The following is a 14,476-nucleotide window of genomic DNA, read 5'->3' as shown; positions in this document are numbered from 1 at the left end:
TCAGCAGGAACTTGAGGCGCAAAAATGAGCATGGTTAAACCTGAATATGGGATAAATGTCATTATGGGTGCATGGTGTACAATTAAAAATATGGAATATGGTCTCTTTTTTAAAACCGCTCATTTGTGGTATGATAACTGAGGTGAAATAGTCTTGCAAAACAGGGTTCCCTTGATGCTTTGTTGAGATGCTTGATAAACGTACGTTGTCGTCTTAGACACACCGGGGCTCTAGGGTGTGTGTGTATGTGACTGCTCCAGAGTGTGTGTGTATGTGACTGCTCCAGAGTGTGTGTATGTGACTGCTCCAATGTGTGTGTGTGTGTGTATGTGACTGCTCCAGTGTGTGTGTGTGTGTGACTGCTCCAGTATGTGTATGTCACTGCTCCAGTGTGTGTGTGCGTGTGTGACTGCTCCAGGGTGTGTGTGTGTGTGACTGCTCCAGGGTGTGTGTGTGTGTGACTGCCCCAGGGTGTGTGTGTATGTGACTGCCTCAGAGTGTGTGTGTATGTGACTGCCCCAGAGTGTGTGTGTGTATGTGACTGCTCCAGTGTGTGTGTGTGACTGCTCCAGAGTGTGTGTGTGTGTGTGTGACTGCTCCAGAGTGTGTGTGTGTGTGTGTGACTGCTCCAGAGTGTGTGTGTGTGTGTGTGTGACAGCTCCAGAGTGTGTGTGTGTGTGTGTGACTGCTCCAGAGTGTGTGTGTGTGTGTGACTGCTCCAGAGTGTGTGTGTGTGTGTGACTGCTCCAGAGTGTGTGTGTGTGTGTGACTGCTCCAGTGTGTGTGTGTGTGTGACTGCTCCAGAGTGTGTGTGTATGTGACTGCTCTGGGTGTGTGTGTGTGTGTGTGTGGGGGGGGCTCTCTTCTGCCCTCACTCTCCCCTATGCCCCAGCCGTCCCCTCTCGCGTTTCCCCTCTATTTCCTCGTTGGTTCCTCGCTCTGCCTTTCCCTCTTGTTCTTCTCCTCGCACCCTGACCAGCTCAACCTCCTCCATTCGCCGTCCCTCCTGCCCGCTCACCGTTGTCCTCACACACCCCTCTCCACTTAGTATGCCCCCTCCTTTCCTTTCTCCCTCCCATCCTCTCACATCCTCCATTGATACATTGTACTCGCCCTATCTTTCTTTTGCTTTCCTCTTCCAAATCTACCGCTTGTTTTTAAAATTTATATTGCCTGTCCACCTCCTGCCCCTTTCCTGTACCCCCCAAACTATCGCCTTCTCTCCCTTTCGTTTCACCCTTCCAGACTCTTCCCCATTTCTCTCTCTGTCCCCCATTTCTCTCTCTGTCCCCCATTTCTCTCTCTGTCCCCCATTTCTCTCTCTGTCCCCCATTTCTCTCTCTGTCCCCCATTTCTCTCTCTGTCACCCATTTCTCTCTCTGTCACCCATTTCTCTCTCTGTCACCCATTTCTCTCTGTCACCCATTTCTCTCTCTGTCACCCATTTCTCTCTCTGTCCCCCATTTCTCTCTCTGTCCCCCATTTCTCTCTCTGTCCCCCATTTCTCTCTGTCCCCCATTTCTCTCTCTGTCCCCCATTTCTCTCTCTGTCCCCCATTTCTCTCTCTCTCACCCATTTCTCTCTCTGTCACCCATTTCTCTCTCCTATTTCCCATTTCTCTCTCTCTCCCCCCTTCTCTCTCTCTCTCTCCCCTTCTCTCTCTCTCCCCCCCTTCTCTCTCTCTCTCCCCCTTCTCTCTCTCTCCCCCCTTCTCTCTCTCTCTCCCCCCTTCTCTCTCTCTCTCCCCCCTTCTCTCTCTCTCTCCCCCCTTCTCTCTCTCTCATCCCCCCTTCTCTCTCTCATCCCCCCTTCTCTCTCCCCCCCTCTCTCTCTCCTCCCCTTCTCTCTATCTCCTCCTCTCTATCTCATGTTCCTGTGACCCATGGCGTTGGCTGCAGGTGGGTTGGCACAACTCCTGTCAGAGAAGTGTCTCAATCCTGCTGTGGATTAGGGGCACGTGCCCCTGCTTGGTCCATGGTGAGGTGCTTTTTACACAGAAAAAGGTGTCTCTGTTAAACCGTAGTTTGAGAGTATTTTTAGTTATTGTGTTTTCTTATTGTACAAAACGAATCATGGTGGAACCGGGAATCTTATGCCAGAGCATCCCGGAAAACCCAAAAAGTGAAAGTGAAAAAAACATTTTGGAGAAAAATCACGTGATGTCACAGAAATCGCTTCATCTCTTAGTGGTGTTTAATGTAGGTGCATTTACAAACCCCAGCCCTCACATAAGGTGTCTGAAATGACTCAGACCTGGCAGATTCTCTTGATGCCCATGAGCAACAGTAAAGAGCATGTTCACAGCTGAAGAGTGACCACTTCACCATTCATCCCTTTGTGCCTGCAGACAGAGCTGAATACTTCACCTTTCACCACTTTGCATCTGCAAACAGAGCTGACCACTTCACCAGCTGAGCATCATTTGCATAAGCGTCATTGACACCCCATACTACCGATTTTTTTATTACATATGGTTTCCACAATTACTTAAAGTACGTATGTTGTGATCGGTAGTCTGTCACCTGCTATACATTCCACCATACAGTTTAAGATTCTTTTTGGTATTTGTATTCATCCATTTACACCCTTTTACGTTAAAATAGCTATAGCTTTACTGTATAGTTGCTATAAAAGCTTATAATATGGTATAGTGGGCACTTAAAAAAATATATCACTCCACTGCTAACAAAGCATGAATAAAAAACATTGCCATTTACAATGCCAGTAGCTCCAACTCCAACAAATGTGAGACCTATTGCAATGTAAACAACAATGCCATTTATTTAGAAGTAAAAAAAAAAAAAAAATGTCATGAGCAATGCCAATAGCTCTAACTTTTCCAAAGGCGAAACCATTGCATTGTAAATGCTTGTTTAAAATTATTTTACAATCTATTGTTTTTCTTTATACCCATGTTCTTGTTCCTACGTAAGACTCTCAGAGAAGCTACCAATCAAATACAATTCTTAAAGGTGCTCACACTCCTCTGGCAGAGTTGGAGCACCATTTGCTCCACTGACCACACATCTTCACAAACGAACCAGATTCCAGACTTTGTTGAAAACCTCAGAAAATCAAGCCCAGACTACTGAATAAATTGGAATTTTCTGCTTTGCAATTCTCTCCATTATTAAGAGAACATTTTTTACCTTAAAAACATTTTATTGGTACATATGAGCAGCGCAATAAAATAAATAGGGTAGACCAATGGCTCTTAACATTTTGACATCTGTGGACCCTTCCTCATTCATTACTGGAATCCAGTGACCCACGCTGAATCATTATTGGAATACAGGACCCAACCACGCAGTCATTATCAGGTGGGGAACCCGCAGAAATTACCCATGTCTCACTAGGGGACAGTGAGATGGTCCCAGGAAACCAGGTGCCCCCTAACACAAAGAAATACAGCACCTGGGTGGCCATCAATGGGAAAAGGGTAGAGGCTCTCAGAGATACTGGAGCTAGTGTGACCTCTGTCTGGTGTCAACTGGCCTCTGAGGAGCAGGTAATCCCAGGGGCATTCCACCAAGTAGCTGCTGTGGACAACTCGGAGCGCCAGTGTATGGTGGCGCAAGTTCCCTTTAATTTGGGGGTGGGAGGGTCTCAGGTCCCTTGAGGGTGGTTGTGAGCTCTACCATGCCTGTAGATTGTCTGCTAGGTAACGACCTGGAGAAGTCCTTGTGGACGATGTTGAGCTCAGGTCTCACTTGGAAATGCTTGGGTTGCCAGAGTGGGCATGCGTGTCTACTCGGTCAATGGCGGCCAGACAGGGTGATCAGAAGGACCTGGAGCCTGAAACAGTGGCCCAGGTCCCTGCCGAGAGAAAGGGCAGGGGGCGCAGGAGAACTGCCCCTGAAGTTCCCACGGAACGGGAGGAGGTTGACCTTGAGGGGACCCCCAGTGCCTACAGGGAAACAGGTAGCTGAACTCGGGGCATCTCTAAGCTGACCCATCAGCAGCCAGTCAGTCAAGAAACTTTATTCGGTCAGTATTGACGATCAAAGTGCAAAAGATACAGGGTAGTAGACCCACATATATTGTCTAACGATGTTTCTGTACATAATGTTCGCTGACAATAAGATTGCATCATCATAAAAAAAGATAAAATGGATAAAAAAAGATACATTTGAAAAAGAAATAAAATAAGACTTAACAAAGTGAGAGACCCACACAAAATGGAACCCATGCTAAATTTTACATTAAAATAAGATGAGAAGACATGTACTGTCGATTTAAACGTTATCAAAAAGGTGCGACTAGTATCTATTGAGCACAGTTTCCACAATTCGGCTGAATAACTCTTTGGATTAAAAAAAACAGCGGAACTTACAAATATCATAATGGGAAGAATCTTCATAAAAAGAGTTAACCTTATCCGGGCGGACCTCACCAAAGCAAATGAGAAGGTTAGATCTTTGGATATAAAGACTGCCAGCCTGATAGATGATGTGACGCAGCTCCAGCAGGAGGTACGTGATCTTAAAGCTTCCCGGGCCTTAGCAGACAGGAAACTGGACGATTTTGAGGGGAGGGTCGGACGGAACAATGTACGCATCCTTGGGGTCCCTGAAAAAGCGATTTTGAGGGGAGGGTCGGACGGAACAATGTACGCATCCTTGGGGTCCCTGAAAAAGCGGAGAATCCGGCCCCAGATCTGTTTGTCGAAGATATTATTCTCAACTATCTTAAGCCCAAGGGACTGGGGAAATTTTCACTGTTGAACGAGCACACAGAGTGCCCGGGGGCAGGCCCAAGCCCGGTGCTCCCCCCCGTCCGATAATTGCGAGGGTTCTGAACTTCAGAGACAGAGATGTAATACTGCAAGCGGCCCGCACGGGGGTCCCCTCCAATATGAGAATGCCTCGCTCTCCTTCTTTCCAGACTTCACACAACTCGTGCAGAAACAACGCCAAAGCTTCCTACCGGTAAAGAAGAAACTGAGAGACAAGGGCTTGCGATATGGAATGATGTTCCTGGCAAGATTGAGAGTGGAAGCAAGGGGAAAAACCTGGTTCTTTGATAATCTGGAGGTGGCGGCAGATTGGATAGATTGCTTCCACTCAGCGAAGTCCGAGAGGCACAATCGCGAGGGCGAAGGTGATCAGCTGGAGGCCGAGTGACGGCGGAGGTTGAGATCGGGACACTGAGACAATGGTCAATCAAGGGGCTGTCCCCGCTGTAGTATTGTGATATAGAAGCTGGGCTGTGGAGGGTGGGAGGGTGACTCCGGAATGCCGGATTGTTGTTTGAAGCTGAGGTGGGGGGGGGGCATACCACATCAATTCTCCTCCCCGTTACTATATTTAGTTAGAGTGTTGAGTTTGAGAGTGGGGCGACAGGCACACTGCCAATTGGGAATGGGCGTAAGCCATAAGCAGGGGTGCAGGGAGGGAGAGGGGGATCCAGGGTTGGCGAATTTTCTTTGCTTAAAGAATGTCCAGTTTGGGGGTTTATGTTTTCTCTTTTTGCATCAGGTGACAGTATTGCAATTAGATGCTAGAGATGTGGGGTAAATGTCATGTACTGGTCTGGGATCGGGGATAAGGGTGTTGAGCTGGAATGTCAATGGTTTGGGGGACAAGATAAAGAGAGGGATTGTAAATTAACTAATCAGAAGACATTCCCAAGAAGTCGTATTGTTGTAGGAGACACATCTTGTCGGGAACCGGTGCATGGTCCTCCATAAAGCGGGATCTGGGTTTACATCTGGGTCTAGGGGGGTTGGTATCCTTACAAAGAATTCCTTTCCGTTGGAAATCCAGGCTACTTGGGTAGACCAGAGAGGCAGATACGTGGGTGTCTCTGGACAGCTGGGATGTAGGACAGTGACCTTCTTGTCAATATATGTACCACCAGGCCTTCAGTCCGGTACTTTCAAGGATTTGAGTGCCATTTTTCTGCCCCTGCCCCAGGGCCTCCTGGTGTTGGGGGGAGATTTTAATGCAGTGCTTGGCGGGGGAATAGATAGTTTTGCAGCGTGAATCTTTCTGGATTCACTATGCTGTGCATATTCCGCAATCTGGTGGTTGGGTCCGGAATCGTAGTCTTTTTTTTCTTTAATTTTTTTGTCGTAGCCCAGGTGGGCGTCGACGTCCCACCATTTGGTGTACCTTCGGTGACGTCGGCGTGCTTCCGGCGGAAGCTACCACCCTTGGGCGCCATCTTCAGATTCTTTTTTCCGCCGTTGGGTCTGGATCGTCGCGTGAAGCTCCAGAAGTTTTTGAGGAGGAAAGGAGAAAATACAGCAAATCTTCAACGGTGAAGACCTGAGAAGATCGGGAGAAGAGGACCTTTAGGGAAGAGACGACGAAGAAAGGAGAGAACTTCGAAATCTTCGACGTCCTTAGAGGAATGCGCACACAGGGGGCCCCCTGAGCACAGGGATGTACAAGACGCCCTTTACATTCTGCAAGAACTGCCACCACAAGTTCGCACAGAAAGTCCAGCACCCGGTCTGCAACCTCTGCCTGCCAATCGACCACGAGAGCAGAGACTGCAACACCTGCTCCGTCTTCAAGCCGAAGACACTCTGAGTTCGAGAAATACAGAGGACGGCTCACCACACGATGCAGGGCAAGGGCCAAGCCCCGACGCTTTATGAACTTGGCCTCTCCACAGACGACGAGGACAACATCGCCGAAGGCCCAGATGACTTCACGGTCGCTGAGACCGATAAGAAAACGCCTGATAAGGTAGGAGAGTCTACGACCCCGAAAACTCCCACAGGGCCTTGAAAACCAGAGGCAGACTCTCGAAAGGCTGAGCCCAGAGCCTCGAAAGGAGCACCGGCACCGAACAAATCGACGACCGAAGCTGCATCCTCCGAGAAAGAGCCCAGCGGATCCTCCGAGAAGGACTCCCGAAGACCAGCGAAAAGCAAAGGTCATCGAAGCAAGCCCCCGAAAAAGGGCCTTCGACGTCGAAAGAAAAGGAGCCGAAGAAAGCTTCAACGTCGACGGCGCCACCGAAAAGGGCGGCCGAAACGCTCGACGACGAACAGGCCCGGGAGATGCAGAGAAAGAGAAGAAGGCTTGAGGCCGAAATGGAGAACATCCTTCAGAGAAAGAAGGACTTCGATGAAAAAATTAGAAGCTACAAGATCCCCTCGAAGCCGGCACCGACCGTCGCTGAGGTACAGGAGCTCGAGGAGTTTGACGCCGAAGAGCCGCCGAAAACTCCGGAACCTTCGGAGCACGAAGAGGAGGAAGACCTCTACTACACAGAAGGGGACTACGGGGAACAGCAGTCAAGCTACAGCTCAGGTTCCTCGACGGCCCAAGACCAGGAATGGCAGGACATCGAGGCCGAAAACCCAGAGGAGGCGGTGGAAACATACCCCTCGAGGCCTTCACCACCGGATGACATTGGGGCATACAATGAGGTGGTCAGAAAGGCGGCAGCAGCTTATGGGGTTAAGATGGAAGAGGAGAAGCCAGAAGCAGACTTCCTGCTCGAGACATTGCTCCTCATACAGACAAGAAGCCAGTACCTGCCCATGCTCAAGAGTATCACAGACCAGGGGAAGGAAGCCTTCAAGGACCCGGCTACGTGCAGATCAGTAACGCCGAGGACAGAGAAGAAATACAAATTCTCCTCCCAAGACCCAGCTTACATCAAGGGATCCGTCACAGCAGATTCTATAATCGCTGCAACGGCCAGGAAAAGGGCAAAAGTCCCAACAACGTCTGGAACTCCACCTGACAAAGAAAGCAGGAGGATGGATCTAACTGGCAGGAAAATTGAGAGGAACGCCGCAACGCACTGGCGGATGGCGAACTCCAACGCCCTCCTGAATAGGCATCAATACCAGCACTGGGATGAGATGGGACAGTTGCTCAAGCACCTCCCGGAGCAATACCGTGAGAGGACATCACACCTTGTGGAAGAGGGGAAGAGCATCGCCAATTCGTGCCTGAAGACAGCCTTGGATGGGGCAGAAACATCCAGCAGACTGATGGCTATAGGCATCACTGAGAGAAAGCAAGCCTGGCTCAGGATCTCAGGCTTCAAGGCTGAGGTTCAGAACAACATCCTGAACACACCCTTCAATGGTGAAACACTGTTCGGAGCCCCAGTTGATGAGAAGCTCACCCAACTGAAGAAGGACAACGAGACTGCAAGGTCCATGGGGGCCCTGCAGTTCAGGTGGATGAGAAGAGGCACTCCTACTCGGAGGCCGAACGGCAGAGGTGGAAGTCAGCGAGGAGATTCTCACCAGAGTTTCCACCAGGGGCAACAGAGTGACAACCAAGGCCACCAGGGCCAGCAGAGACAAAGCTGGAACTACCAAGGCAGGGGCCAGTCCTTTCGGTCAAGAGGAAATGGACGGGGCCAGAGAAGGAGAGGCGGTGAACAACCCCCCTCTAAGTGACTTCACACGGGAGAAGGTGCCCCACCTCCTGAACACTCTGGGGGAGGAGCACGGAAAAACAAAGAAGAGAGGCCTACATGGACAAAACACAAAAGAACATGTAACGCCGGTAGGAGGAAGATTGAGATTTTTTTCTCCAGGAGTGGAGAAAAATAACAACAGACAAGTGGATACTCAATATTATGCAGTTCGGATACTGCATAGAGTTGGAAAAAAGGCCACCAAACAAAACCAAAGAAAAGACCGCACTCTGGAAGAGAGCTGCAACTACTGCAAGAGGAAGCCAAAGAACTCCTCCTCAAAGCAGCCATCGAACGAGTTCCTTTCAAAGAACGGAACAAGGGAGTGTACTCAAACTACTTCCTAGTGCCAAAAGTGGACGAAAGTCTAAGACCCATTCTGGACCTACGGTTCCTAAACAAATACGTCAAAACTCAAAAATTCAAAATGACGTCCCTACAAGAGGTCATCCCACAGATAAAGACCGGGGACTTCTTGTCCACCATAGACCTCAAAGATGCGTACCTGCACATCCTCATGAATAGGCAGCACAAGCACATGCTAAGGTTCACAGTAAACGAGGATCACTTCCAATTCAAGACCCTGGCTTTCGGCCTAAAGTCCGCACCAAGGGTGTTCACCAGATGCCTCGCGGCAGTGGCCGCACACCTAAGAAGAGAGGGGATACACGTGTACCCCTACCTCGACGACTGGCTGGTAAAGGTAAGCGCTTACAGGACATGCAAAGAGCATGCAGAGGAGGTGACAAGAACACTAGCAAGCCTGGGTTTCTCCATACACTGGGGCAAATGCTCGATGGAACCAGAGCAAGTGAAGATCTTCCTGGGAGCCCAGATCGACACCGTCCAATGCAGAGTCTTACCGAGCGAAAAGAGAACGCTCAGCCTACTGAGGGAGAAACGTCACTACCAGAAGGGGCGAGCTCTGACAGTGGGGACTGTGAGCAAGATCTTGGGGATGATGGCATCATGCATACACTTGGTCCCCAATGTACGCTTACAAATGAGACCACTCCAAGAGTGGCTGCAACAGCAATGGTCACAAGCTACAGGAAGTTGGGAGGATCTAGTGGTTGTAACGCACAGGGTGCAGGAAGAGATAAGGTGGTGAACCAAGGAGAGAATAACAGAAGGGAAACCTCTAACACCACCGGACCCAACAGTGACCATCAACACAGATGCATCCCAGAAAGGGTGGGGCGCACACATGAACAAACTCAGAGTGAGGGGTCTGTGGAGCCCTACGGATGCAGTCAGGCACATCAACTACCTGGAACTGAAAACTGTGTTGCTAGCCCTCGAGGCTTTTCAGAAACACCTGTACAACCAGAAGGTGCTAATACAAACAGACAACACCACAACGATGTTTTACATAAACAAACCGGGGGGAACTCAATCGTTCCCTCTGTCAAACTTGGCACAGGAGATCTGGAAATGGGCTATACCACTAAAAATAGACCTGCTAGCCATACACCTGCCAGGGAAGGACAATGTAGAAGCGGATTGGCTGAGCAGGCAGACTTCAGCGTCCCACGAGTGGGAACTCAATATTCAGGAAACAGAGAGACTATTCAGGAAATGGGGCACGCCAACAATAGACCTATTTGCAACACACCGGAATGCAAAATGCCAGTACTTTGCATCCAGGCAACCAGAGGCAATGTCCCAGGGGAATGCCCTATGGATAAGCTGGTCAAAAACATTTGCCTACGCTTTTCCCCCGATATCACTGATCCCCAGGGTTCTCAACAAATGCATGAAGAGCAACATGACGCTCATCCTTGTGGCACCACAATGGGCCAGTCAGACCTGGTATTCTCAAATAATGGAGATGGCACAGGGGCCACCACACAAGTTCTCAAAAAGAAGAGACCTACTCTCCATGGAAAACGGAAAAATTCTATACCCAGAGCCAGAGAGCCTCAACCTCTCAGCCTGGCTCCTGAGGACTTAGAATTCGCACACCTAAAACTACCATAGAGCACCCTGCGTGTGCTACGAGAGGCAAGAAGGCCCAGCACACGCAAGTGCTATGGGGAAAAATGAAAAAGATTCACTCAATGGTGTTGCAGGAAACAGCTACAAAGGAAACTGACCAAGGAATCCACGGTGCGAAGGTACCTCACGCTCCTAATTAAGGCTAAGCTAAGCTCATCCTCGCTGAGGGTGCACCTGGCAGCGATTGTGGCATACACAAGAGGAGAAACAGGGAAAAGCTTCTTCACATCCCAAGTCGTAAAAAGATTCCTGGAAGGAGCTAAAAGAATGGCGCCGCCAAAGAGAATGCCGCCACCGGCATGGAACTTAAATGTGGTACTGACGGAGCTCATGAAAGCACCTTTCGAACCCATCCACAAAGCATCACTGCAAATGTTAACAATGAAAACGGCCTTTCTGGTAGCAATCACCTCGCTACGAAGGGTGAGCGAACTGCAGGCACTCACACTGCAGGAACCCTGCATCCAGATACACCGTGACAGGGTCGTGATGAGAACAGACCCACACTTCATGCCAAAGGTGGTGTCAAGGTTCCACATGAATCAGAGTATTCAGATCCCTAGTTTCTTCCAAAACCCCTCTACAAGCGCAGAGAGGTCACTCCACACCCTAGACGCAAGAAGGGCTGTGATGCACTACATTGAGAGAACGAAGGAACACAGGAAAACAAAACAGTTATTCGTATCCTTCGCAAACAGTTACATGGGCAAACTAGTGACTAAAAACACCATAGCGCGATGGATCAGGCCCACTCCACCAGGAAGAAAGGAGCAACAATTGACTTTCTGGCCAACATACCAATTCAGGACATATGCCTGGCGGCAAGCACTATTGCGTGGATGTACAGATGAACAAAGAAGCACAAGTAGGACAAAAAGTGCTTCAACATATATTCAACAACCAACGCTCATCTTCCACCCAACCGCCACAAAAGTAACAAAAACCGCTACAAAATCTATGCACAGCATAGTGAATCCAGAAAGATTCACGCTGCAAAACGAATAGTTTCTTACCTGTCGGTGTAGTTTTGCAGCTTGAAGATCTTTCTGGATTCACTAGCGAACCCACCCGCCTCCGCCAGAAAGATGAGGCTGGAGAAGAGGGTGGAAACACAAAGGAACGAAAGCAAGTTGAAGCTTACAAGATACGTGAAAAGAATTACGTTGATAAAACGATTAACAAACATAGCCATGGATTCACTACAAACAGAAACAAGAAAAAAGGAGACAGAAAAAAGAATCCGACGATGGCGCCCAAGGGTGGTAGCTTCCGCCGGAAGCACGCCGACGTCACCGAAGGTACACCAAATGGTGGGACGTCGACGCCCACCTGGGCTACGACAAAAAAAAAGAGAAAAAAGACTACGATTCCGGACCCAACCACCAGATTGCGGAATATGCACAGCATAGTGAATCCAGAAAGATCTTCAAGCTGCAAAACTACACCGACAGGTAAGAAACTATTCGATACCCGGCACAAATTCATATACCGTCACAGAGATGGCTCCCTGATTTCCTTGAGACCCTTTGGTTGGTTGATAGTTGGAGGGTACGTAACCCGACTCAGAGATACTTTACCCATGTGTCCGCCGCACACCACAGCAAGCCCAGGTTAGACTACATATTGATACCGGCGGCAATGGCAGGCTCAGAGAGGCAAGGTACTTTGGCAGGGGCATTTCGGATCATTCTCCGATGTGGCTGTAGGTCGAGTTCGGGCAACCGGCGATTGGAAGGGTAGCTCCAATTAATGCATGGCATCTGAAGGACCCGGCCATTAAAAAGGAGATACTCCGGGTTTCGGACTGCTATTTCCATGAGAATGTGGGCACTGTTGACTCGATGCAGTCACTGTGGGAGGCATATAAAGTGGTGCTGCGGGGTGAGGTACTCGCCTTGGTTGCAGACAAAAAGAAGAAACGCCAGGCGGAGGTGACCAGGGTGGAGGCTGAAGTGATAAGTCTAGAGAAACGGGTTGCCGAGTCTGCTGCTCAGGAGGACCTTCACCAGCTGAAGTTAAAGCAAGAGTATTATAACGGCCTCTCCAGGGAAAGAGCGATTTCTCATAATCATGCTGTGCAAAGTCGAATATATGAGCATGGAGACAAGGCTGGTAAACTGATCGTTTGACTGGAGAATGGGCCTCTAGGTTGGTACCTGACCTAGAAGGGTCGGACTCCTACAGAATCACGGATCCACAGGCGGTGGCGGATGAATTTTCTGTGTATTTCAAAGAAGTATACGCCTCAGCTGGCGGTTTTACAGAGGCCGAAAATGGTGAAATGATCAAAGATATCTGCATGCCGAGTCTATCTGAGGACAATAGGAAGTACCTAGACTCCTCTTTCACAGACGATGAAGTTGCGCTGGCGATTAGGGGTATAAAATCTGGGAAGACAACGGGCCCTAATGGGATACCAATAGAACTATACAAATTAAATGCCCATAAAATCGCTACGCAGATTCGGGCCATGTTTCTAGAAAGTAAGGAACTGGGTCAGCTTCCATATGATCAGCGGGTGGCGAATATCGTGGTCATTCACAAGACAGGCAAGACTAAGACGTTTAGTATAGGCCCATCTCGCTTCTCAATGCTGAGCCCAAGATTTTGGCGAAATTGTTTGCCTCCAGGTTGGTCAAGGTCATTACAACCTTGGTACATCCCGACCAGTCCGGCTTCATGCCACATCGTAACACGGCCCTGAATCTGCAGAGGCTGCATGGGATCCTGGGCGGCTCCCAAAAGATACTAGAGCCAGCAGTTTTGGTGTCCTTAGATGCCACCATGGCTTTTGATAGGGTTGAATGGGCCTATTTGTTTGCGGTTTTGGCTAAGTTGGGCTTTGGCCCGGAGTTTATCAGGTGGGTTTGACTGCTGTATGCCACTCCCTTGGACAGAGTGATCGTAAATAATTGTAAGTCAGGGGATTTTTCCCTTGGGAGGGGCACTAGACAGGGGTGCCCACTGTCCCCACTTCTCTTCGCACTGGCGTTGGAGCCTCTGGCGGCATGGGTCAGGTGGGACCGGTCGATACGGGGCTTGCGGTGGACGCCAGAATGGGAGGACAAAATTTCCCTCTAAGCAGATGATATTCTACTCTACCTCACTAACCCCGGGTGTCCTTGAGTAACTTTTTGGATGTCCTGACCATATTTGGCAGATACTCCGGGTTTGCTACAAACTGGTCAAAGACGGTACTGTTCATCTTATCTGGAGCTCCGCCGGTGATTTCACAGTCATGCCCTATAAAAATTGAACTGGTGGGGTTTAAGTATCTAGGCATATACATAACCTTGGACCCGAAAGTTAGATATGCTAATAACCTAGGGCCCCCTTTGAAGCGATTTCGGAAAGATGTGGATTGCTGGAAAGCTCTCCCCCTATCATTGCTCGAGAGGGCGGTGTTATTCAAGATGATGGCCTTGCCTCGGTTCCTATACATACTCCAGAACACAATGGACCCGGTGCCGTTGTCCTATTTTAAGGAGATTGAGACACTTCAAAGGCAGCTCCTTTGGGACGGCAGACCCCGCATAGCTTTTGTCAAGTTAACCCTCCTGTTGTACGATGGAGGTATTGGTCTCCCAGATTTGAGGAATTTCTATTGGGCCGCTCACCTAGCGGTGGTGAATCACATGGTTTATGGGCCCCCTGGGGACCCAGGCTATGCCATGGATCGTGGACAGGCACCAGGTGGAGATATTATTAAAGCCCTGTATGCCAGGCCCGGGAGGTTCCCACTGGCGGGCCCAACAGCGCACGCTGTACAAGTTTGGCACGCAGCTACCAGAAGTTTGGGATGGGAGGGCAGATTGACTTTGGCTACCACCCTGTTCTGTTCGGAGAAGCTTGGGAGCCTTTGGAGGTCTAAAGGGTTTGATAAGTGGGACCTCATTGGGATCAGTCAGATTAAGGATGTGTGGGGGGAGGGGCAGCGTGCATACATTTGAAACTTTAAAACAACAATACAGTTTGAATGATAGCGAACACTTTCGATACCGGCAGATTAGACACGCTCTTCTGGCTCACATACCTGGGGATGCAGAGCTTCCGGAGGCTTCTCCTCTCAAAGATAGAGTGTTAG

The sequence above is a fragment of the Lissotriton helveticus genome, chromosome 8 (genome assembly GCF_964261635.1).
Source record: "Lissotriton helveticus chromosome 8, aLisHel1.1, whole genome shotgun sequence".
Taxonomy (NCBI): Eukaryota; Metazoa; Chordata; class Amphibia; order Caudata; family Salamandridae; genus Lissotriton; species Lissotriton helveticus.
Note: the sequence above shows the minus strand (reverse complement) of the source record.